We start from the raw sequence: 25012 nt of genomic DNA, 5'->3' as shown, positions 1-25012 counted from the left end.
TCCCTCCGTAATTTTTTTTTTTAATTCTAAAGCTGTGGAAAGCTGCTGTTTTATTAAGGAAAGCAAATTACTTGGCCAGTTGTTGAAGGAAAAACAAACAGCAATTAATACTGTTTATAAGCAGTTTTTATAGTGTTAAAATTCAGAAATCAGTCTTGCTGAAAATATTGTTGGCTGAGTAAGATTTTCTGATTTTATTAGTTAAGATAGATTCATATATTTTCATTATTATCTGAGTTCTTGAATAGTTTGTGGAATCAGAATAAAGGAAAAGAAACCTATCAGCCATTACAAGTTTTATAGAAGTTGGGATAGAAACTTTCTCAGTCTGTAAAACTAACATTTTTTGAGGTACATGTACTATACCTCTTCATTTTAGAATAAAAATTATAGGATGCAGCGGTTATCAATACACATTTTTATTGGCCATGTTGATGGAAATTATTGAGTACCCTGTGAAAATAGAAACATTAAATATTTATAATTTTTTGTGTGAATTACTTTGACCTAAAAGAAGAATAAAATGGTTGTGAAAATGGATTAATTTAAGGAAAATGTCTTTCATCTTTTGGGAGTGTGTGACACAATGCTGTGTTTTCACACAATTATTTATTATTTATAATGGTTCAATTTTTAAGTTATGCATTAATACAGAGCAGTGCAGGGCATTCACAGTCCATAGATTCCTTTGGTTTCAGTCAAAGCATGAGAACTGCAAAGGAGAATACTTTTAAAAAATACCATTCCTAAGATGATGGAAGCATTTATATTCAATTCTACATCAATGTAGCAACTTATAGCCACTGATAGAATAATTGACAATTTATTGGGCCCCTTTGGAAGGGGTCTGAGGATAGGAAGCCCCTGAGGTTGACTCCAGAATCTCCTTTTGAAAGGGAGAAAATCCTGTTGTCGATACTTCAATTATATCAATATTTATTTTATTTAATATTTTATTTATGTTAATTTTTATATTTCCGGGCTTGGAAAATTTGTTAGCATGAAAAAACCAGAAGATTTCAGAGATTTTGGGGGATCCACACAGACTAAGGCAGGCACGGGGAATTGGAATCAGATAGAATTAAAAAAAATTGAGGAAGAAACAGCTTTTTACAAAGCTAACAGGGATTTAGGGGTGAAAATAGCAGCAGCTCTGGCATCTCCTCCAAGCCAGAGAGGAGAGGGCTGCTGTGGAATGGATTTTCAGGGCTGCATCCAGCAGCATTTTGGGGCTGCCTGGCCAGCAGACATCTGCAGGCAATTTTGGCAAATCCTGCTGGCATTTGTTTCCAGATCTGGAGAATTCTGCTGGACGTTATTTTTAATGCACAAGCTGTAAAAAAATGATACTTTGGAGAATTCCATGTTTATGTTTATGCCACGTTTGCCTCCAAAATAAGGAGCAGGATGTGTAATTCAGCAAGTGCCTCATTAGATGTTTTATTGCTCTTTTCTGTGCTTGCACAGCCACAGAGCTCAGCCTTGATGGGTTTTAATAGAGGAAATTCTCCCCTCTTCCTGCTGAGTTATTTTGTTTATTTTGGGGCTTTCAGGGGGGTTTGTGTGTGTTTTAAAAAGCTGGTTTGGAGTCAGCTTCAGGGATGTGGCTACAAGGATTTCAGGTGATGGCAGGAGCCAGTTTTAGATCCCTGTTAGAGGGAAATGTATTCAGGAAGTGCCAATAATGAGATTGCTAATGCCAGCACAGGAAACTGATCCTCAGGTTGATGAACCCACTTCTAAAGTTTGGCGATAATTTCTGAATTTAATGATGAAAGATGAAGTGCTAATGATGAAATCCTCCTGTCAGATCAGCTGGAGTAACCTCAGCTGGCAGGGAATTGAAGGCTTGGCCTTTCTCAGGTGCAGATTTTTGTCACCATTATGTGGCTCTACCTCACATCCTTTTTATGAGAGGATAAATTCAGGCAGCCCCTCTCTCAGGGAGAGGGGAAATGTGGTTTTCTTTTGATGGTTGCTGGAGCTGCTCACCTATACCAGAGTTTTTATGAGCTTGGAGTACCATCCCCTAAGCATTTATATTGTAGAAATTTTAGTTTTTAAGCATAAAGCTACTTCTGGTACTGATGAGGATATTTGTAAAGCAGTTCCAGAATATTTTTTTTTTAAAGTAATACTTTTTAAACAGCCCTGTTTCATTGCTGTAGAGCACAGCCTGTGCATGATCATGAAAACTGTGTCAGTGAGTTTGGGACCACTGGGAAATGTGTTTTATTTTCTGTGGATGCTCAGCTGGGCTCGCAAACAGGAGTTTGGTTCTCGTGATGTTTAAAGAAGAAAACAGGTATGTGATGTCAAGTGTTACATGCAATATTCACTGGATTTTTCTATTTCATTTGCTTTCAGGTATGTTTGATACTCCCGGCTATCAAACCAACTATAGGGTAAAGTAACTCAGGAATATTTTGGATAAACTATGAAAATGTCAGATTATTTTTGGCTACAACATCAGAGCTGTGTTCTTCTATAGGGTCTGGATGGAGAGGAGTCATTTTAATGCATACAAACAATACATAACTTGTTCTTCTTTACAATTATTTTGTACCCTTTCAGTTATAGAAGTTTTTTCAATGTCTGTATTTTTAAATATTTCTGCCATAGCATAAGGCACTGCAGAAGAGTCTGATCCATAATTTCTGGGGTGTGAAATGGGCAAAAGCTCCTGGTCACTGTGCTTTAGGCAGCTGTTTGTTAATTGTGTATGTGTTATCCTCAAGGAAGAAACAAGCTTTAACACTACAGAAAATAATTCAGTATTGCAGTTCTAAAAACTCCTGAACTTTGTCCTCTGTCCAAAGAAAGTTCTCTGCTGTTTGTGCTTCAGTGCCAGTGTGACATTAATTAATGAGCTGTCACTCATCACTGCTGAGCACGGGTCTGTGAGGTCCCTTCTTTTGATCATCCATGACGACTCTGATGCTACTCAAACCCAGTGGTTTCAGAGAAGATATTTTAAATAACAACTCTAGAAGTGCAAATTTTGTTGAAAATTTCAACAGGTTTCTAAGCAGACTGGCTTAATGAGAAATAGGGATTTATTTTCACCCTGGGCCCTCTGTCCCTGTCCCAGAACACCTTTAACCCCCAGTTCTGTGTTGGGGCTGTGTTTGGTCTGGGTTTTATTTTCCTTTAAGGCACTCACTGGGGAAGATTTTTGGTTTATATCAGAGTCAGTAGTAAGAAAGTGCTTAGTATATTTTAGTTGATATGTGAAATACTTGGCTACTCCCCTTCTCAGGTATTTGCCACTGTTATTTTACATTCCATGACTGAAGCTTTATTGTAGAACTTCGCTGTAATATTTTGGGTTAATCTTGGGGTTTGTGTGCCAGGAGGGAAGGGGATTAAAGCTCTGATTTACTGCTGTGCTCCATGGTGCTCATGGAAGGTCATCTGGAAACACCTCCCTCCTCTCCTGCAGCCTCCTGGCTGGGCTGGGGGCACAGCTCCTTCCTCACCTCATTGTTTGGGAAAACCCCTTGGGAAGGCCTGGATCCCAACACCTCCCCAGCCTGTGCTGGATGTCTTTGGCCAAAATGACCTTTTCCTGCAACTGGGCTCACTGGTTCTGCTCCTAATTCATCAAACCTAAGTCTTTTCCTGTGATCATTCTAAGAAAACTCTCTGAAAGTCTCACCTACTTCTGAGCTTGTTTTAGTTGGGAAATTTACCTTCTATACTCAGTGGGGCCAAATGCAGCAAATATAGATGTTAGACACTGTATTCAATCCCAAACAAAACTGCCTGCAGATGTGTACTTTGGAGTTTTGGGGGTTTTCTATTCATTATTGCACTTTTATCTTGTTGGCAAATGTGAAAAATTGATGCCTTTAGCAGCAAGTCCATGCATTTGAAATTAGAGTACAAAGAAGCTGCAGCAATGAGACTTTGAGATTGAAATTATAACTGGGAATGGTCAGAGCATTCATTAAAAGGTAATAAATGAGCACCCTCTCCAGCTTTTTATCTTTTTTAAAAATCTTTATGGATTTATTGCAAGTAATCTCTGCCTATGAGGTTTGGATTTGTGTTGGTATTAACTTTATTTTATTACAGCCTGAATAAAGCCAGCATTGCTTATTTTTATCTGCTTTTCTCCATCTTGGTTATGACGTAGGGATGACTTCTACAGCTGAGGAGATTTCAGGTGGAGATTATGGTTATTGATGTGTTAATTAAGGAGCTTGGGTAGTAAATGGCTTTCTCACATACAAAGAGTTAGTTGCTTTCACATGGTAGTTAGCTTAATAAGTATTATTTAATTCAATTGAATAATTAGTTCCATAACTCACACTCAAAGTTTGGCTGTTGGACCCCAGTGCAGCAAAGTCCCATTTTTGTCATATTTAGTACTTACTGTAATGCACAGATTTTCAGCATACACACGAAAATCTCTGCTGAAGAGCAAAGATTATCATTTTCCCACTCGATGAACACAGTTTAATATACACTTGGATAAATCTAATTGAAGTGAGATTAATTAAATTCAGCTTAATCCAATTCAATAGGTCCCCATCTCCCTGACTGTGGTGGTAACAACCATATGCAGGGTTGGCTGTGAAAAGAATCACTGCTGAAAATGCCTCTTTTCCCCCCTCTTCTTTCTGCAGGGTCAATTTTAAGCAGGATCATGCCATTAATCCTGTTTTTAACAGGGTTCCAGCGTGCTCAGATGGGCCAGGAATCCTGCAAGGAGGGCAGAGACCTCTTGGAGTGGTTTTGCTGATGAAGGGGAAAAAGTTGCACAGAATCTCTTTTGCCAGAGATGTGACTTGCCTTGCCTGGTTCTGCTTGTCAGCCTGATTTCTGCAGGATTCCTGCAGCCCTAATTACAGCAGAGCCAAGATGCTCTTCAGAGCTCTGAATTCTGTACAATTTTCTGCTGCATCAGCAAATGAAAATTCAAGTCACAGTCTGTCTTTAAAAATCAGGCTCCAGCCCCAATGTGGTAGCAAAAGGGCCCTAAAACTGCATCAGCCTAAGCAAATATTAAATTTATTGTGATCTCCATTCAAAAAAACCCCAGAAACAAAAAAGTAAACAAACCCCAAAGCCAACTCCTTCACTGCAAAAAACTCTGTTTCACTGTTCTGGATTCCTGAAATTGTTGTTCATCATTTTGCTCTTGTTTAAAAGTAGGAGAACAAAATATGTTCCAAGGAACTTAGAATAAATCCAGACTATATTGGAAAGCAATGCAGAGAGCATTATTATTGTAATTCTGAGAGAACCTGGACTCCACACACACACACACTTCTCAGCACTATGTAATTTCTAAACTCTTGCTCTGTTATTATGTTTCCATTCCCTTACTCCTCCATTCATTTATTCAAAAATAAGTCCCAGAGATAATGCAGAGCAGCCAGATTGCTCAGCTTCTTTATCCATATAATCATAGAAGAGGCTAAATGGGAGCACATGGACACCAAATTCTGGCATGGAAACATTGCTGAGAGCCCAGATCCTTATTCTGGGGTTTGGAAATGGTCTGAATGGACAGTGATCAATGCAGTTCCCTAACACAGCCCCTCTGATGTTCTCCTTTCCTGGCCAGGAATCTGCTTTTGCACATTTTCACATCCTGCAGGGCTTATCCCCAATACCTCAGGTCTGTGTTCTGCACAGTTCAGAGCTTTGCAGCCCGAGGCAAGATTTTATTTCCATGGCACAGCATTCCTGGAAGAGTGGGTTAGGATCAACCAAAAGTAATCTCAGTCAGGGAAGGAAACAAAAAAAAAAAAAAAAAAGAGGATTCTTGATTGAGCAAGGTGATGTTCATAAAAATAAAATCAGAACCTGAAGAGCACTGGTGGGAGCACAGCAGTTGTTTGGCTCTTTTCTTACATATCTCATGTATTCTCCATATTACTTTTGTTTTCCCCACTTTTTGGTTTTCTAAAACTTTTTCTTAAGGCTTGCAGCAGTGGACTTGATCTTCCTGCAGGTCTGCAGTGACAAGAACTAAAACTGCAACTACACAGAGTATTTAAATATTTTTTTATATATATATTTATTTTGGTAATAAATTATGTGACCAATACAATATGAACTGTAGACTGATGGAATCACAACTCCAGTGAAAATATTCCCAGAGGATCATATTTTGTGGCATCATTTACAAAGCACTGGGACTAAAAGCTCTTTCACTAAAGCAGAGTTTTCCTTAATATTTTAATAATATTAAGAACCAGGATTTCCATCCCCTCTCTGAGGTTCTGTTTAGGAGCATTTGCTGACTGGTTTCCAGTGTTCTGTTGTTTGTTTTCTGAAGCAGCTCATTTCCATCTTTTTGTCTGCCTTTAATCTTCAGCCAGTCCTTCACTGCTGAAATTAAAGTGCTTCAGTTCCTGGTATTTTCTTCCTTTGAACAGGTACAAATAAATTGGAGCTGGATCACTCAACTCTTATTTTTATAAGGTGAATGAAGTGAGGACATGAACTTATGATGTTCCTCTCAATCCTGTGCCACTTTTATTCATTTTTTCTGATTTTTTTATTTTATCATCCTAAAAGTGCAAGAGCCTAAACTGGATGCAGTATTTAAGCACAACTTCACCCATGGTGCATCCAGAGGTAAAATCCCTCCCCTGTTTCAGTCAGTGCATTTTTACCTATTTGTCTAATCTCAAGTTGAGTTTTTCTCCATGGCATTTTATCCTGAGGCTCAGATTAACTCACTGGACCATCCCAAGCCTTTCCTAGAGTATTTGATTTCCCCATTTTCCAAGTGTGCCCTACATTCCTCAGTCCTGAATGTGCAAAAGGGGTTTGGCCACTTTAAAACTGACTTCTTTGAAAAGTTCAAACCCACCAAACAATCCAGATTGTGCTGTATAATTGCCCTAGCAGCATCATTATTTACATTTAGATTTTCATCTTTCTTGCTGGAATCTGTCCATTTTATTTGCAGTGGCCTGATGTTTGATACCAGCAGAAACTTTTAATGAGGGGCAGAAAAATTGTGGTAATTGCATGTCAAAAATTAATCACCTGCCAATGGATGGGAATAATGCAAAGACAGAAAAAACTTGGTTCAAAGGAAGTAATGAAAAAAAAAAAATTGGTAAGACTGTAACAATACATGAAAATAATTGGATAGGGTTAAAGATACTTGCAAGGTGAAAATGAGGATTTTTACTCAGTTGCAGAAGAAGACAAAGTGTAAATACTGTAAATTTCCTATCCAGTTCCAAAAGGAAAAGAAGAGACTACAAAGTCTCTTATGTGGTTAAAAGAGAAAAAAGAGTAGGACAAATAACTGAAACTAGGCACTCTTTGGCTGCTTCTCTCTTTTAAAGATCAATTGCAGTGTCCGGTCAGTATATTTTTTTTAATAAATTTAAAATACACTGAGAAAAACGCCAAAACTTCTTAAGGGATCAAAGTTGGGAGATTTTTCAGCTGTGTTTTTCAGCCATGCTGTGGTGTGGGTTATGTGAGATTTCCTGGCTCTCTCCCCTCTGCCCATGGAGGGATCTCTTGGCAGTCTCAGAACCTCAGAGAGTGAAGACACTGAGCTCAAATTTGACAACTGGATCCCAGATAAAATATTTTATGGATTCCATACCTATAGGATCTGGCTTTATCCATGGTTTTTCCTCAGTAGTGATTTTCTTTTAGGACATTCTTTCATTCTAAAAGCAGAAACCCCACGAATTCCCCCCTCGCTCTGGTTAATGAATGCATTGGTGGGGAAGGGATGCAATCAGAGCTTTCTGGGAGGTTTTGGGGATGCAATCACGGCCAGACCAGATCGTTTCCTAGAGGTGAAGCTTTGCATAATGCCTCCACAGCATTATTACTCCACCAGGAATCCCCTGGCTTTCCTTTGGAAGTTAATTAGAGTCTGTGCAGGGAATGAGTCAGACAGAATTGTGTGGCTGAGAGTGTGTGTTGATTACAGCACTGAAATCATCCTAATGGCTTCTCTGTCTGCTGCTAAAAGCAATTACTGGCTGGTAAATTTTTAAGCTGTGAAATGTAATTTTAAGAAATACTTTGCTTAAAATAACATTATGAAAATAATATACACAAAGAAGTGGTGGCCTTCACGCTCTGCCATGTTTTCAGCTGAGTTTTTTTGGAGACAGTGACTCCAGGACCTGGATTTGGGAGAGGCTTTTTGGGAAAACATGGAAATAAATTCACGGAACTGAAAATGGTGGGGAGTTGTAAATCCTTTATAATCTTACAGATGGCAGAAATTGGTTTGAAATACTGGTAAAAGTGAAGGACATGCCTTTTAAAGATCTGAACGTGAGGGTGTTCATTCCCTCACCTACTGAGCCAAGCATTGCCTTTTGACTCATGTACTTTGCTTTTCATGAAAATGAGCAAATTCAGGGTTGAAGTGAACCAGGCATGAAAAAACAGATTTTTTTTTCCTTTTTTTTTTTTTCCTATTCCCTTTCTTTCCATCTGAGAGAGCCCAAGCAAAAGCCTTTTCAGGCTCCTGGGTGGCTGACTTGCAGCAGTTCTCAATAGGAGATTGTGATGGAAAGCTGAGCATGGGAGACTTTGGTGAGGCTTTTCTCACAGAATGCTGTGGATTTTACAGGCAGATAGGGATAATCTTCCTATGGAGATTTCACTCACATTAATAGTACTTTGAATAATGGTGTGATGGCTACAGGGCTCTCCCAGATGCTATCAGAGGATATATTACCCCACTGGTGCCTGTATATTTTATTTTCCACTGTGTGGCGATTAGCTTTCAATTTTTTAGTTAATTCCTTTTATAGATCAGCTGTGGTTCAACAAAGTGATGGTTATTAGTAATTATCACAAAGCCTTTTTGTGTATATATATTTATTTTCAAAGAAGGAAACGATGGCAGCATGGATGGATTGTGCGTGGATTTGAACTTTGCTAATTTGGTTTTGCCAGGAAAAGGAGAGGTTCTTCTGAAGTTCAGGTCTGAGTCAGGAAGAAGCTGTGGTGCTGTAGCATTCCTGCAGCTCCTGTTCAAAGGCTGGGAATTACAGAATGACTGATATTTCAGATGAGCCATTTAAAGTCATCACAACATAGCAGGAAAGTGATGACTACAACTGACAAATCCATGTTTTCTTCGGAGTGCTGTGATTCATTTTAGCAGCAGTTAAGAAGTAAGAGGTGCTTTCCCCCTTTTAGAAAAGCATTTCATTTTTAAACCAAGATTTTAAGGCTTATCCCAGGTTCACAGCAGCAGCAGCAGCCTTCCCTCAGAAGTTCCCCTTTGTTGTGGTGCCTCCTGCACTGTTTAACCTCCCTGTTTATTTTAAGAAAGAAAGGATCTTGTTTTGGGAGGAGCAGGATTTGTTTTACCCCTTCCTGAGCATCTGCTGCAGTTCTGCCACGCTGTCACCTGGAGCTGGGCTGGCACCATCCAGGCTCTGCCAGAACTGGCTCAGAACAGCTGAGCAGCCTGTCTGGGACATCAGAGCACACAAATTAAAGCTCTACAGAGGTTTAATGAGCTTGATCCTGTAGTGAGGGCAGCTTCCCACACCTTTTCCCAGATGTTCTCCTCTCTGGTGCTAGCTGGGCTCACAGGAGCCACTCCCCAAACCCCTCTTAGCACTGGTTGTGTCCCACCTTCACCCTTCAGCTTGCAGCTTCCAACTCCTGCTACATGCCACATTACTAAACATTTCCTACAAAACCTCTGAGGGCAGAAAAGCTCAAGGCTTTGGTTTGCAAAATTTCTGCTTAAATGCAGGATTCTCTCCTTGCTTGCTAGAAAACTCAGATTTCAAGAGGCTGTTGGAGAGCAGGACCCTGTTAGCAGAGTCATTACTGTCTGTGTTCCCTGCAGATTGACTTGCTCCTTCACAGGGACTGCTGTGACCTGCACAGGTCTCGTGGTATTTAAAGCAAACTTAGGAACATTTCAACAGCTGAGGTTGGTCACATGCAGACCTCGTGCGTTCTGTCTCCCTCCTCCCTCTTGTTCTGCCATTGGAACAAACACAGAACAAGCTCAGCATCCAGGTGTGAGCACTGTATTTGTGTTCACTCTTTATTCCCTTTCATTTCATGTCATTACTGTTTTCCAAGTATTTTTCTTGCTGTTTTCCAAGAAGGTTCCCAGCTTCCCTTTCCCCCGCCTTCATTTTCCTCAGCCTGTTACTCTGCTGACACATTCCCTGGAAACCACTAATTTGGAAATTAAGTTGCATAGCTGAACCTTGGAATTACTTTAGAGGGAGGAAAATCCATGCAGGTATGAAATAATTGGTGAGAGTGAGTTACTGTGAATTATGTGCTGTGGCAGGAGCTGATGGGGTGCAGATGAGCCCTTATTGGATTTTCTTTGTGCAGCTATTTAGCCACTCATTTTTCATCTGTTAACAATAGAGTTCCATTTTGATAAGAAGTTTAATTTGTCTGCTAATGATTCATTTCTATACTTGGATATCTACATCAATTAGGGAGCTGAAGCCTGTACACAGTAGAGGAAAAATATTGGGAAAAGAACCTGATGGAGTTTAAGCACAATATTCATCAGAACTGTTTTACAAATAATTGCCCAATTTGAGCATTATATGTTCTTTTGTTAAGCCATATTACACACAGCACCATTTGTCTCTTGTGTGCTGAGTTGAAAATACAATGTAAAATAAATAACTCCTTGCTGGAGGAGATCAGGGGGATGCTTTTACAGGAATTGTCTGGATCATTGTCCCCAATGGAAGTGGCAGCAGCCAGCTGATGTAATAAATTGGGGGCAATGAGTTTGGCACAAGCTGTTCTACTGAAGTAATTCTAAAAGTTCTAATTCCAAACCAAACAAAATGCAACAAAGCCTCACATGTGAGCTAACAGATACGCAATAGTTTGTTCAAGTCAGTCCCAAAACCAGAGGGGCAGAAGATTGCAAATGAGATAAATCTTTAAAAGGGTTTATCACCTGACCAAGGTATAGTGGAGAAATAAATCTGATTTCCTTGCTGGGCAACTTTGGAAGGAACTGCTATTAAGAATTAGGATTTACATGAAAAAATATGATATGTTGGGAGAATCCATAAGGCTTTTACAAATGGGCTCATTGCCTTCTAAATCAGAGTTCTTTGTGGTAGTTGTTAGTCCTTGATCAGCTGATGGTGTTTCACATCTCAGAATGATGTAAGAGGCAATTCTTGTCTTAGCTCAGTAAGATTCCTTTAATTTTTGTACACAAGTTTACTTGCAGCTGAGTGCTGTTAGAATTCACTGAATAAGGGCTTATTTTCCCCCTGCTTCATTTATGAGAACAGCAAGTTCCTTTCCCTTGAAAAAGGAGTCTGAAATTTTAATTTTGTATTTCCCATCTTTTACTGCTTCCTGATGAAGGAGTTCTAAGACTTACACTAAAACTTATGTTCAAACTTGACTTCTTGAAGTATTTGTGTGTTTGGAATTTTAATGTGCAACCTCGTGGCTGCAAATTGTGTGCATTGGAGGGAGCAGTTTGTGTTCTGCTTGTTTTTTAGAGTGTAAGACCTGAGGATCAATGAGTTTTTTGGAAAAAAAAAAATTAAACCAAATTTTGAAATAACTTTCACATAGCTCCAAGCTTTTTTTTTGCACAACCCCTTCTAATTATTGCTTGCTCCAGTTCCAGTTCTGTACACTCAGAGACCTTGCTGTGTTTATCCTTCCATGCCAAAACTGCACATTGGTGCAAATAATTTTGCCTTCAGATCTACCTTTGTTAGTGAATTTGTGTTATTTATAGTCTTACTAGTTGTGAATAAAGTTTCACAGGCCTGAAAAAACTTCTGTGGAAGTTGAATAAAGTCTGAGGTAATAGCAAATCATTCTGTGTTATATAACAAGCACCGCAAGCGTGCTAGAAAATGTGATAACTTTGGTAATCTGATAAATTGATAAACGTGACAATACCCAATTTTACACTGTATTAATATAATGTGATGTGAAAAAGTGCCTGGTTAACCCAGAAATTATGCTGGCAACTTACACTGGTAGCTGCAGATCTGCTAAATTCAGTGGCAGTGAATTAAATATCTCCTAAGGCACTCGAAACCTGACAAGGCAGAGGATAATTCTTCTGAAAGCTTGTAGGAGCAGATGTAGCAGGGAAAGAGAACTGTCCCTATGGGATCCCTCACTTGTTATCTACAACTCCACTTTATTATTTTCCTTGTGTATGGGTCTGTCATAAAGAAAGATCTGTTGATCAGTCACACTCAAGGTTCTGCCATCACTGCTGCTATTCCTCCTCGTTTTTTTTTTTTTTTCAAGGAAGTTTCCTTGATGTAAAACCACTGATTTGTGATAAATCTTGAAATCAGAGTTGCAGTTGAAATCAGAACACCCTCAATACGATCATCTAAATTTTGTGATTTACATTTTTTTTTTCTGGGAAATGAGGGGCTGAAAAATGCTGATGGAGCAGGATGCCTTGCATAAAAAATACCTGGACGTGGGAACTAATTTTTCTGAGTGGTGCTGGGAGAAGGCTGCTCTGCTGATTTGATTGCGACCTTTAAGAGCTTATTTGAAATTTTGCATGCTTTTACAAAAATTAATTAAGCAAGATGAGTCTGCAGCTAATTCTTGTGTCAGTGGGTGGGAGAGGAAGATGAATCTCTCGCTCTGTTTTGGCTACTTTTAGGTGTAGTGGTTTTTAGGGAAGGAACAGTTGGAATAGGGTAAAACATGTGGACTTGTAGGTTTGGCTTAAAAGACAATCCAGTATGGCACTCCAGACTTTAAAAATATGAAATAATTAATACAATCAGCTTGTAGGATGTGCCTCAAGTCATTTATACATGACAAAAACTGAGCAGAATGGTTTTGCTTAGCAGCAATAAAACTGATTATTAAGGAAACTTTGACAGATTTATAATAGAAAAGGAGGAAATCACCACAGATTTTTAATTAATTTTAGTATGAGTAAATTAAAATATGAAAAATTTATCTCCCAATTCACTTGAGCTTTGTATTTCCCTTCCTCCCAGCCCCTCTTAGCGCTGTCAGGAGTCCTCTTGGAGTACTCAGGTTCTTCCCTTTTCCACTCCTCTTTTTTTTGCTTTATCTTTTTCCCCTGAACTGATGACTCTCCTCACGGTAGCAGTAATCTGTTAATAGTCCCCAGATGGCACGGCCTGTTGTATTTCTGTATTTCATTCATTTCCTACTGGTCTAGTTCTCAGTCTCACAGATCTCCTCAGACAATATTTCAGCCTTTTTATTGATGCAGCCTTTTAAGTTTCTTGTTAATGTGTTTCATGAGCACACCCTGCCTGCTATGGCTATGGAAATGAAAGGGAGCAGTTTGGGTGGAATGTGAAAGAAGGCAATTTTTAAAAGGCAGGGAAAAGGGAAAATAACGTCATGGGACTTGGAAGGTGAAGTGGTGGAGGAGCTATAAAGAGTTTGGAGGTGGATTCCCAGAGAGACTTGATGTTTTTAAAGAGAGAGGGAAGCAAAGGCTGCTTAAGATGAGAAAGGATTGAGTAATTAAAGGACAAGGACAGTGAGACTGAAAGAGGAAAGCAATTTGTGTGTGTGAGTCTTCACAAAATGGAGCTGGGAGACAAGTCTAAATTTGAAGAAAATTTTAATCAATTTCTACCTTTAAGGTATGGCAGCAAATCCAGCAGCAGACAAAGAAAACAATTTAAAGTTCCAAGCAGGCCTTGCTCACATCTTTAGCAGTTGGTGTCCCTGAGATGAGCAGGGTGAAATCACAGGAGTTTTCTGGAGGATGCCCCTGCCATGAGGAGTCTTTCACCTGAGGTGTGATGCTCTAAAACACAGCACAGTGGTGTTTCACATCAGCTTGTCTGTGCTTCTGGAAAGGCAGGGTTTGCACTGCAGCTGGGGGTGAAAATCTGAGCTCTTTTCCATCCAGGTGGATGGTTCAGAGCTACTGCAGCTGCAGGAGAACCTTATCCCCACCTTGCCTGTGGAATGAGACAGAAATTCAAATTCCTCGTGGTGTAGTCCAGGCTTTCAGTTATGGAAACCATGCTGAGATGCTTCATGTATTGATGAGATATTGCAGTTGTACATCTTCCTGAAGTGTTTCAGATTTGTTTCTTACTGCAGTTGGAAGTTGACTCTTCCATGGACCCATCAGAGGTTGAGGCTGTGGAGGCACAGAGCCCTGGGGATCCTCTGCAGTGGGAGAAAAAAGGCTGTAGGAGAGTTCTGAGAACCCTTTGGGCTGAAGCTATTGAAAAACAAGGGCTGGGAAAAACCTTATGCTAATGCGCATCTAAATCTTGGAGAAATATGTAGTAAAATGTATTTTTGGTTTATCAGCTTGGCAATGAAACCTGTGGAGGGGATGAATTATGACACTGTTTGGGAGGAGAGAAAAATGGCAACAGCGCATACATGGAGTGGAGTTAAAATTGTTTGGAAGGGGATGGAGTGGCTTGCACAGAGGGATGGACTGCAAATTGTAGCATGCCTGCATCATCACAGCAGCCTCTCAGCTGAGCCTCAGTGGAAATGGCACCAGAAATTGCAGGTTAGGAAGGAGGAAGGGAGCTGAGGTTGCAGGATGCAAATGGCAGAAGCAGAAGGGTCGCTCTCCAAACTGAGGTACTGAGATAAAGAAATGGGAGTACAGAGGATTAAACTGAAAAAGACAAGATAACATTTGCAAAATGAACAAGAGATGTGTGGGAAAACAAGGGGAGTTAAAGAGCAAGCGACAGAATGTGTGAATACATAATACAGAGTAATTTGAATTTTTTGGCATGAAGAATGTGATAAAGATGTGGTAGACCAAGTGGATGTAATTTTCCATGTCTCATTTGCGGTACTTGGAATTTATTTTGATTATGAACGCTTGCAAACTGAAATGCATTAGAGGAAAATGTGGCTTGAGCAGTGCTTATTGCAAATATTGAGAGATTCTTTTCCAAAAACAGAGGGCGAAGTGCATGTCATAAATTTCCCTTTATTCTCTCAGAGCCCATTAATATTTAGGTGGAGGATCAGGTAGTGTGTGAGCTCCCCTTCACTTCTGCTTAGAGAAGTTTCTAATTTTTCCCAGTTAATTAAGCCCATACATGAAAGCTGTGAACAGACACAGGGCCCATTTCTAGTTCTCCTGCTGCTCTTTGGTGTGATTTGATGAAAATTGCTTTACATCTCTTTGGTTCAGTTTTCCTACCTGTGAAATAGGGAATTATAATGAGATCTGAGCTTTGATAACAGAGAAAGTGCATCAGAACATGCAGGCAAGAGCTGGAGAGCAGCACCACCACCCTTTCCAGCAGGAGGGTGATTGCAGCTGTGGAAGGTGCTCTGGTCTCAAAAATATTCCCTTTTTTTTTCTTTTTTGGGTGAATTTTGTCTCTCCCATTGTGTTTTCTCTGTTGGACAGGCTTCAAAGAGGAGAGGTGTCATTTCAGTGAGGTTTAAAAAGATTAACAACATCCATATTCATTGTGAGAAATGAGATCCTTACCAAGGGCTGAACTCTGAATTCTGACTGTGCCTCTCCCCAGCCTGGTTCTTCTTTGTGCATTTTTAACTAAAATTCTAAAATTCCCTCTAAAATAAATGTCTATAATCTCGAAGGAGCTTTGCTGCAGTCTGAAGCCCCTCCTCAGGCTGGCAGGCCTGGTGTCTCCAGCAGGATTTGGTGGTGTTTGCAGCAGCTTGGGAATCCCTGCCTGGCCATGGAAGCCAAACCCCCCTGCTCCAGTCAGCACAGGGACACCACAGCCCTGCTGTCCCCTGTCCCCAGGCCCTGGAAATGGAATTCCTTTTCTCCAGGAGCCATTCCACACAGATCAGAATCTTCTCTGATTCTCTCTCAGTGAATTTGAACACCGAGTCAAATTCAGCTTTTTTTACTTATAAGAGGAGATCCTTTGACTGTCTTTTTTCCCCTTTTCTTTCGTAAGCAACAGCTAAATTCAGCTCTTTGGGTTGAGAAAGAAGAGTGTGAGAACATGGCATATGACTGCTTGCCTGAGAGCTGTGCCTCGTGTTTACTGAGAGAAATTGTAATGTGTTCTTGGCATTCATTGTAATTCAGCTTAACTGGGAGCCTGCCAGAACCCAATCAAAATGTGTTCACAGTATATCCAAAATATGGCACAATTGCCAACTTTGTAGTAGCAAGATGTAACAACCTGTTTGACAAAGAAATGTGAAATTTTCCCAACATGCAAAATAAACTCGTTACAGGTTGTTTTCAGCCTGCTTAGCACCCTTTTTAAAAGGTATTTTTGTAATAGAACTGGAGTGGCATAAAGAGAGTCCTTACAAGACCATTTCAATAAAATTTGGAGTTTGATTGGGCATTTATAGCTGCAAAAAAGGGAGGGGAAAATGCCTTAAATTTGTCCTCTGATAAGCTCCACCACTGGATTGCTTGTTCAAATATGGGTGATCACTTCATTTTTAAACCAGTGGAACTGATAGAATTGTCTCCTCCTGACTCTGAAAGGGGAGGTGGAGGCAGCTGAGCACCTTTTGAAGTTGTTTAATCATAAAACTGATGAAAAGAACATCCATTGAAGTACCATCTGTTATCAGTCAGGTCTCCAAGGATTTTTTCCTGCAATCCTGGGAGAAGAAACTTGTTCTGACCTTTTGTCTTTCCATATGTAGAGCCAAATCTCTTTGATTTCAGTTCAGACTCGGTATATTTACCAACCTGACCTTGCTGAGACAGACTTGTCCAGGAAAAATGGAAATAGGAATTTCTTTCATGTCTGTGTCTCACACTGCTGTCCCTGGGCTGAAAAGTGCCCAGCAGGACACCTGCACCTCCCTTGGCTCCTCACTGGCTCCAGGTCTCCAGAGCTGACCCAACCATCAGTCATGGGCTGGATTTTTTTCTCATCATCTCTTTGTGGTCAGTAACTTCACTTTGAAATGTGACCACTGTTCTCATATTTTTATCCCCTGGTGATTTTTTTTTTCCCCTCAGTCCACTGAAAAGCTGTGAGTCCCTAAAAGGTTATGCAGTATTTTTCTGAGCAAACTAATATTTATGGACATTTTTTTGGAACAAATCTCTTGAAGTACTATTCAAAGGCTATGACAGAGGAAGACAGTGAATAGATTATGAGAGGGAATATGAAATTTTCTTTAGTGTTTAAGTCTTTAACCAGCAGCCTACCAGAATTGCAAGGAATGTAGCTGCTATACAAGCAGGTGTTAAGCCACAGCACATCAAGTTCCTAGAGTGGAAAAACATTGAGGGGGTGCACTGGTCAGTTCTGGAAGATGTAAATATACTAACAAAAATCATGTTTATTGAGGAAATTGGCACTCGTGTGCCAGGAAGTATCAGAGGAGACATTAATTCCTGTAGGGGATTTTTCAAAATGGAGGAGGCTCTAAGTGAGGTATAAATTTTCTGTGGGGTGTCCTTCCAGAGACAGGAATTTCGATCTGTGAAATTGGATGGGACCATCTCCAAAGCTTTGGGCAGCGTGGGCTCAGCCCTGCACTGCTCTGGCCACGCTCCAGCAGAGCACTTAAGTTTGATTTGAATCGTGAATATTCCCGTGAAATCAATTGGAGGATTAGCATTTTACAGAGAAGTGAGGCAGGCACTTAAGTTCTTGGTTGAATCAAGGCCACGCTCTCACAAATCATCACTGCAGTGCTTCCTGTATTAAATAATGGCTGGTACCACAGAGAGGAGCCTCCAAAATCACACCAGAATTCATAACAAAATTTTTTTTGTTATCTTTGTGTCCAGTAGTCTTTTCCACGGAAGGGGAGATCTTTGGGTGGGGACTTTAGTTGTGATTTCCACAGATTCCAATTATCTGACAAGCATCAAACTGGAGATAAATCTAATTAAACTTCTATTTTAAAAGAAAATGTGCTTGGTTTGGAGAGCTGTACAGGCTGGCAGCTGTTTCAGTTATGAAATTGAACAATCACAGAATATGTCAAGTTGGAAGGGACCCACCAGGGTCAGCTCCTGAAGGGTCACAGGACCATCCCCAAAATCCCACCCTGTGCCTGAGAGCATTGTCCAAATCCTTCTTGAGATGCATCCTAAAAAGATTTCCTGTAACTCTCAAGGATTTAACCTCAGAAGTAGGAGCTGCTGAATAACAATGGCTCAGGAGTAAGGTAGACATAGAAAGTACAAAGTTTTGTACAAAAACAGAGGGAAATGACAGAATGTGGAGCAGAATATCTTGGCTGATCAAGCCTTGGATTTCTGGTGGCAGACATGGAGATAGTAAAGTGATTAGGTCTGAAGTCCTATATTTTAATTAAATTTTGTATTAGTATATAAATTCTGTGTCAGAAACTTGGTTAGCAGGATTACCACAATACAGTCTCAAAGAAAAATTAAAAATAATATCATCATCATCAACAACATTTATTTCATGTATGAATTTTCATATGTCCATTGCTTTAGATCTGTTAAATTTTGAATTAATATTTGTATGGCACTAAGATAGACTTGAAAGAAAGTACTGGTTCTCATAGGGAGCAAAATTGCAAGAAAACAAAGCGCAAATTGATTAACTTCAGCATTTCTAGGAACAATAATCACTTAACCATCAGTTCTGGATTCTCACAGCAGCACAGGGAAGTGAGGACACAAATCATGGCAGGGCCATCAGGGCCTGACCTCTGCACTCCACTAATTGTGAGGATTTTTGCCCAAAGCAGGAGGAATGAGAGCAGCAGGGAGCCTCTGTGACCCTCTCTAGTGCAGCCACTCAGTGCAATGTAACTCTGACTCGGGAAATAATACAGATCCTGAAGCCCTCTAGAGGAAATACTAATTTTTCATTCTGTCCCTGAAAATGACTAAAGTAAGTCAAGGACATTCAAGTTTTGTAAATGACTTTTAGCAGTTTTGTGAGCACCTTTTTTTTTTCTTTTAAGTTAGAATCTGGAAATTGCTCACAGGGAGCAAACAACATGGTTAGATGTATGTTAAAGGTCATAATTTGAATTTTTCCAGTCCCACTGATATATTTTTAGGGAAAAGAAACACTGAATAGTATTGTCAATTTGTCTACATTATCAAGTCACTTAAACTACATTTGGGAATGTAACTTGTTGTTGATAAAAGGATAGCAAAGGAAAAGTCCAAATTCAATCTTAAACAGCTGCTGTGCTTAAGATAAAATTGACAACTTTTTGTTTCTGAAGTCCTTTAAATTCTTAATTACAGAGGCCATGAACCAGGGAGGGATATGTGGTAGAGATGTCTTATCTAAAGTAGATCTCTTCAGAGCTTTTAAAAGGGGAATCTTAATATATGTAAAATATATGAAATAACTGAATTAATTTTCAGATTGAAGGTAATCAATAGTTTGTGCTCACTTCAGGGAAATAATGCACTTAACCTTTAATTTTTAAAAGAGACCAATTAAGACTGTGCAATGTGATTAATGCAACCTGAAATGATTTCACACGAGTGAATCCATTTCCATAATTCTTTCCCTGTGCTGCTTTTGCGTTTTGGGGCTGAGGTTGGGAATGTCTGGAGCTGGGATTGGGTTGGGTTTGGGGTCGTTTGTGGGGTGGGTGTTTGGCTCCCAGATCCACCCGAAGCCACAGTGGGAACCCACACTTTTCTAAGTTTGGTCCATTTGCATGTTGGGGATTAATGTTCCAATTACAGCTTCAGGTAATGAAGTCATTTACCCCAAATTTGCTCCCCCTCAACTCACTTTTTTTTTTTTACATTTCTTGGGGCCTGAGGCACTGAGGTGTCCTGGATTGCCAGGCCTGGAGAGGAATTGTTGTGTCTGACCAAAATGGGAAGACAGTAGCTAACACTCTATATGGAATTTATTCATTAAAGACTTGCAGGATTACAAATATATGAAAAATGTAAAAGCTAAGATCTCAAGGCATCAAGAGGGACCAGAATTGTGCTGTATCTGTGGGTTTAGACCCCAGCTCCATCTCCTCTTTGCTGCTCTTTGGGTGGGATCCAGCCCTGGGAAGTGCAGAGAACCCTGTGGGATGGAACACTTGGTTATAAATGGCAGCACTTCCTTTATAAATTATAGCTATTACAACCCTCACAGAAGAACTTTTCAAGGGTTTTTTTTTTCAATTCCATTTTCGCTTTTCCTAATATTTAAATGCTGGATAGAAAACCTCGTGGATCCTGGATGCACTGAGTGTTTCCATATGTGCTGAGAGTGATTGAAACGGCCAGATTTACATTTTAATTTACCAAGTAGTGTTCCAGGAAGAAGAAATTGCAGCAATAGGTGGCACAATGCATTTTAATGGAGCAATTAATAATATCTTAATTTCTTTGGTTGAGGTTGTCTTTGTTTCGTATGATATTTCTAAAAGTTCAGGAAAATGGCACTTAGAAAAAGCTAATCACACAACAACTTCAAGAAAAAATGTTTCATAAATATGAAAGTCATGAGTTTGACCTTTTTGGACTACCTCAGTCTTGGTTTTCCTGCTTTTTTCTCATTGCATCTCTTTTTTACAGGAACCTGTAGTTTGTATGCTCACATTTCCCAGTAACTCATTGTTTGTGTGTTACACTTGGCTTGATCCTGTTAGAGCAAAACACTTGCTCAGTGAGCTTAAGGAGCCAACTCACCTCTCCTGTCCTTCATGTTCTGTTCTCTGACTCATATGAAAAATAAACCAGAGGAGAATTTCCTTTTTTGAGGCTTTACTGGGAATGGCTGTGAGGGAAGTGCAAAAGAAGCCATGGGGAATGTCCCCAGAAACATTATTTCATATTGTGCTGCTTTTGCTGACACAGAATTGATTTATCCTGCTCGATAGAGTATTTTTACAGTTATTGCATTTACCTTTTCCCCAGCAGCTCTGTTTAGAGGGTTTATGGACAGCACACACACTGACGTGTTACTGTTGGGTATCTCACTCTTTGCCTGATGACTTGAAAGAATAGCTTTAACTCTTTACCTGTGCAAAGCATAAGAATAACCAGGAATGGTAGCTGGGAACTCTGCAGTTCGTCCAGCCTGGTGCTTCCTTGTCAGAGAAATTGGAATTCAAGCACTAGGCCTGCCCTATGTCCCTTTTTTGCATGCTGGCATGTCAAAGATTTAATCATCTTAGTCTTATTTCAAACATATGAGTGAGTGACATCCTATGGCCTTGTAATGTTTTGTAATCACTTTATTTTTAATTTTTTTTTTTTTACTGAGTTATTGCTTTGCTGGAGGGATTTTTCTTATATGTTGAGTTGTAATCATATTTTATTCATGGACTTTAGGCTATGTAGTTCTTTAGATATGATAAGATTCTTGCTTGTTTCATGTTACTCCACAGAAGTATTTAATCTTGGATAAACTATGTCCAGATCAAATAGCAAAACATTTAGAATTCAGAATTAAACCACAAAATAATAGTGATTTAAGATGTAGTAATATCTTTCATCATGTAGTTGAAGCCAGAGACTTAATCTATCTTAATCTGGCACTGCATGCAAAGTGGTAGTGAATAAAAATTTCTAGCTCTCATTTTGTTCAATAACAACCATAATAAATTTGTCTGGTATCAAACATGGAACAGAAATATGGAATAAAAATGGGGAAATGTCAGAAAAGGGAAAAGCTTCTTCAGGAGGATTTACAGGCTGATGAGTTTTTCTTCTGTCGTTTCTTCCCATGTGCCTGCTTTTGTTAGTTTTGTGCATTTCCTATTGATAAAAATATGGATTCCTAGTTTGGGAATTGCCTTAATTGACAATTCCTGCCAACAACCTGACTTTTAACTGAGCTCCCCACTGACTGCTAGAGCTAATTCCTGCAAACTGCTGAAGGAAAGAGCCTCATTTAAGATCATTCAGATTTACAGAGTCAACAGGATGACACAAACAAGAGCTGCAGTGCTGTGTGTGGCATCCTTGGAGAAAAAGGAGCAGGAGAGGTGTGGGTGAAACCTCAGATCAACTGATCCACAGCCATCACCAAAGCTTCTGAAGATCCCTGAGAAGAGATCAAATGCTCCCCCTTTCCTTTACTTCTTGCAGCAATCTGATTTTTGGCTTCTCTGTGAAGAACCGTGTAAGTTGCCAAGGCCACCTTCTACTTTGGGAATTTGCATCTTGCAGGTGTCTAAACTCTGACTCATGAATTAGGTCATGGACTCGTGGCTGCTGAAGAAATTGGGTTGAGCAGAAATCTGATTTGTTTGGGCTTTTCACTCCAGACGCCCACGCTGGATTTGGATGTTCTTTTGATATCTGAGATTTTTAGTAAAATATGTCAGTGAAGTCAAAACAAGAATTAATGTATTTTGGCACTGAAACATCTGTAGCACTTTTTTTTATTCTCCTCTGTCAGTTCTTTATCCCCATCAGCTCTGCAAGCCTTAGCACTTGTGGGGGGAGGATGTGACCCAGGGATTCTGCCTGTCCCACATGAGTTTGGTTGACTGAGAACATTCTGTAGAACAGTTGTAGATGTGGCTCATAAAATTTCAGGTTTTTAGACGTATTCTGTCTGGGAAGTCACTGTTCTGAGGCATCTGTGACCCTGTGCCTGGATGGGGTTTGATATGATGATGAACTGAATTTAATGTGCAGCCCTGTTGCAAAGTGATCAGAGATACTTTTAGGGCAGGACTCATTTCACAGAACTTTAAATGTCTGTCTTGCTATTACATGAATTTTGTCTGACAGGTTACCTCCTCTCTATTGATTAGCTCAGACAGGCTCGTTATCTCACTCTTCAGTAATTTTTTTCTCCACATTTCAGACAGGGACAAATGGGGCATATCCCTGTAGTACTTGTACAGGAACTTCCTTGGCGTGAGGGTTTTGTTTGATTTTGTGTGATACCAAAGTCGTGTTTTGAAGGTCAATCTGTGATTAAGACTTTCCTGTGCGCAGTACAAGGTGGATAAATCCTCAGAAGCGTGGAGGAAGGAGCTTTCAGTTATATTTATTTGTTCTTGTACTTTTGCTTTTAAGATCAGTGCTTGTAGATGAGACATGGTTAATGCTGCTCCTTCCTTATTAGACTTGTTAACCTTTCTGAAGTGGAAACTGTCTGGAATAAACTCACCTCAATGTGCTCAGGCTCTAGTGAAGGAAATACTGATTCCCTAATATTTTACTCTCTGCCTAAGAATTGTTCCTTTTTCCTGGTGGTTTTGGGTGGCGTTTTTTTTGTTTTGTTACAGTGAGAGGTTTTTCCCCTCTGCCATCTTTGGCAGCATGTTAATGGTGTTAAAAAACACTCTCTGGGAAGTAGAGAGCTGGAAAAGTTTCCCCTGTCCCTGCCCTCCAACCCAGGCAGAGGAGAACACAAGGAGGAATGTGAACCCTGAGCACATCAATTCTCCACTTGTAGGCAATGCAATGCCTCGTGTACAAGGGTGGATGTTATTTTCTGTTAGTTCTTCTCAGTGTTCTTACTGATCCCAGAGATGTTTATCACTTAAATTATTCTGACACAGATCTTTTGTGACTGCACAAAGAGATTTAGGAGTTTAATTGTGCTAATTCTGCATTTTGGTTTGAGAATAAATCATGAAGATTCTTCTAGATAGATTCACAAGTCCAAAAATATTTTGTATTGTCTTTTTAGTTGGTTTTAAAAGTTTTGTTAAATTTTGACATGTATTCCAGTAGTTTGTGCTGGAACCAGCACTTCTGTCAGGACAGGCTTCCCTCAAACACTGACTCAAAAAAATAAAGCTGTGTTTACATAGTCCAGTGCAGCAAATAGAAGCACTTGCCTTGCACTGGGCCAAAGCATTTCCCTTTTAAAATAAATGTAACAAATTCAGGGTCCCATGTCCTCTGCTCAGACACTCTGGAATGTGGAATAATTTAATTAATTACATGGGAGGTCTGAACCTGGAGGCTTGTGAGCACTTCCAGGTCATCCCTCAGCCATGCTGCTTCAGGAATGACTGGGGGCTCTGGTTATATCTTCATCAAGGAGAAAATTAATGAAGCTAAGGAAAGACGTAGATTTTCATTAGCACACAGAGCTAATTCAGATGCTTCTGGATTTTGTCACTTTTATAGGAAGTTCCTCAGTAACAGCATCAGTGACAGATCTCGAGGTTAAATTGTTGGGAAATGTGGCAGCAAGGAGCACACACTTGGGCCTGAAAATGTGATCCATTCTCTCTGCATGACACTTCTCTTCCAGAAACCTCTTTGTGGTCAGGTCTGGTTCCAGCAAGCTTCCTGAAAATGCTGTTTATTACTTCCGTAGTAATCCCACAGCTCCACGACATCTGTCAAATGTTGAGGACAAAGTTAGAATGGCTTCACTTCCTATTATTCATTCATAGGTAATGAAGGCAGAGCTATATAAAGTCATTTACTTCATATATATGAATGTCAATTTAAGGGTGATGGCATAGCATTAAATCAAATTTTATTAGTTCAGCAGTTTGTTCGTTTGCTATTAATATTGCTTGACACATCCCCTCACAGAACCTTCTCAGCTGCTGTGAACTCTTAAAATATTGATCATTCGGGCCCAGCTTGTGTCTTGAAAATACAGTTGTCTTGGAAAATTGCTGCTGGAAAGATCTTGGACTCATAGGCACTGAGATTTTGGGGAAGCCCCTTGCTTCAGACATACTAAGGACAAAATAATGAAGTTACAGGGGTGACGTAGCATTCCCACTGGTTTTGCTTATGGGGTAGAATTTGGGAGGCTGGTCTGTGTCTGAGACATGCACTGTGGTAAGGGACAGTGATGTTTGTCCTGATTTAGAGGAGGACACTTTGGAGGGGAATTACAAGGGCACTTAGGAACTTGCTGTGGATTTTTCTGTTCCCTGAGGAGTTCGTTCCTTTGTGAGTGGGATCTGTGAGTGAAGCTCTGACCTGGTCTGGGGAGAGAAGAGGAGCAAGGTTGGAAGTCTCCAGCTCGTGCTCACCCCGATCTGCTTCCCTGCTGGTTACAGGGGAAATAAATACACTTAGGGAAAATAAAAGAATAGAGGCAGCATGGAAGGAGAAAAAATGGAATAGGGGGAAATGAAAGTCAGCAGTGAATGAAGGGAGTTGAAGATATACAGGGGTTTTTTAGGGGAAGAATCCCCAGAATTTTGTGCTGAGAGGGGGAGAGGG

The 25012-nt window shown here is 39.9% G+C and overlaps 1 protein-coding gene and 1 long non-coding RNA gene across 3 annotated transcripts in view; both read left to right on the top strand.

Moving 5' to 3' along the window:
• Positions 1-25012, top strand: part of LOC135304262 (connector enhancer of kinase suppressor of ras 2-like) — a 163523-nt gene that overhangs the window by 29772 nt on the left and 108739 nt on the right. The gene's annotated exons all lie outside the window — the stretch shown is intronic.
• LOC135304263 (uncharacterized) lies at positions 1927-23461 on the top strand. Its single transcript, XR_010365697.1, has 2 exons — positions 1927-2305; positions 21761-23461. It is a non-coding gene; the product is annotated as an uncharacterized LOC135304263 (long non-coding RNA).

Source organism: Passer domesticus, chromosome 7, assembly GCF_036417665.1.
Source record: "Passer domesticus isolate bPasDom1 chromosome 7, bPasDom1.hap1, whole genome shotgun sequence".
Lineage (NCBI taxonomy): Eukaryota > Metazoa > Chordata > Aves > Passeriformes > Passeridae > Passer > Passer domesticus.
The sequence above is the reverse complement of the archived record's forward strand: the minus strand, read 5'-3'. Positions and strand labels throughout refer to the sequence as shown.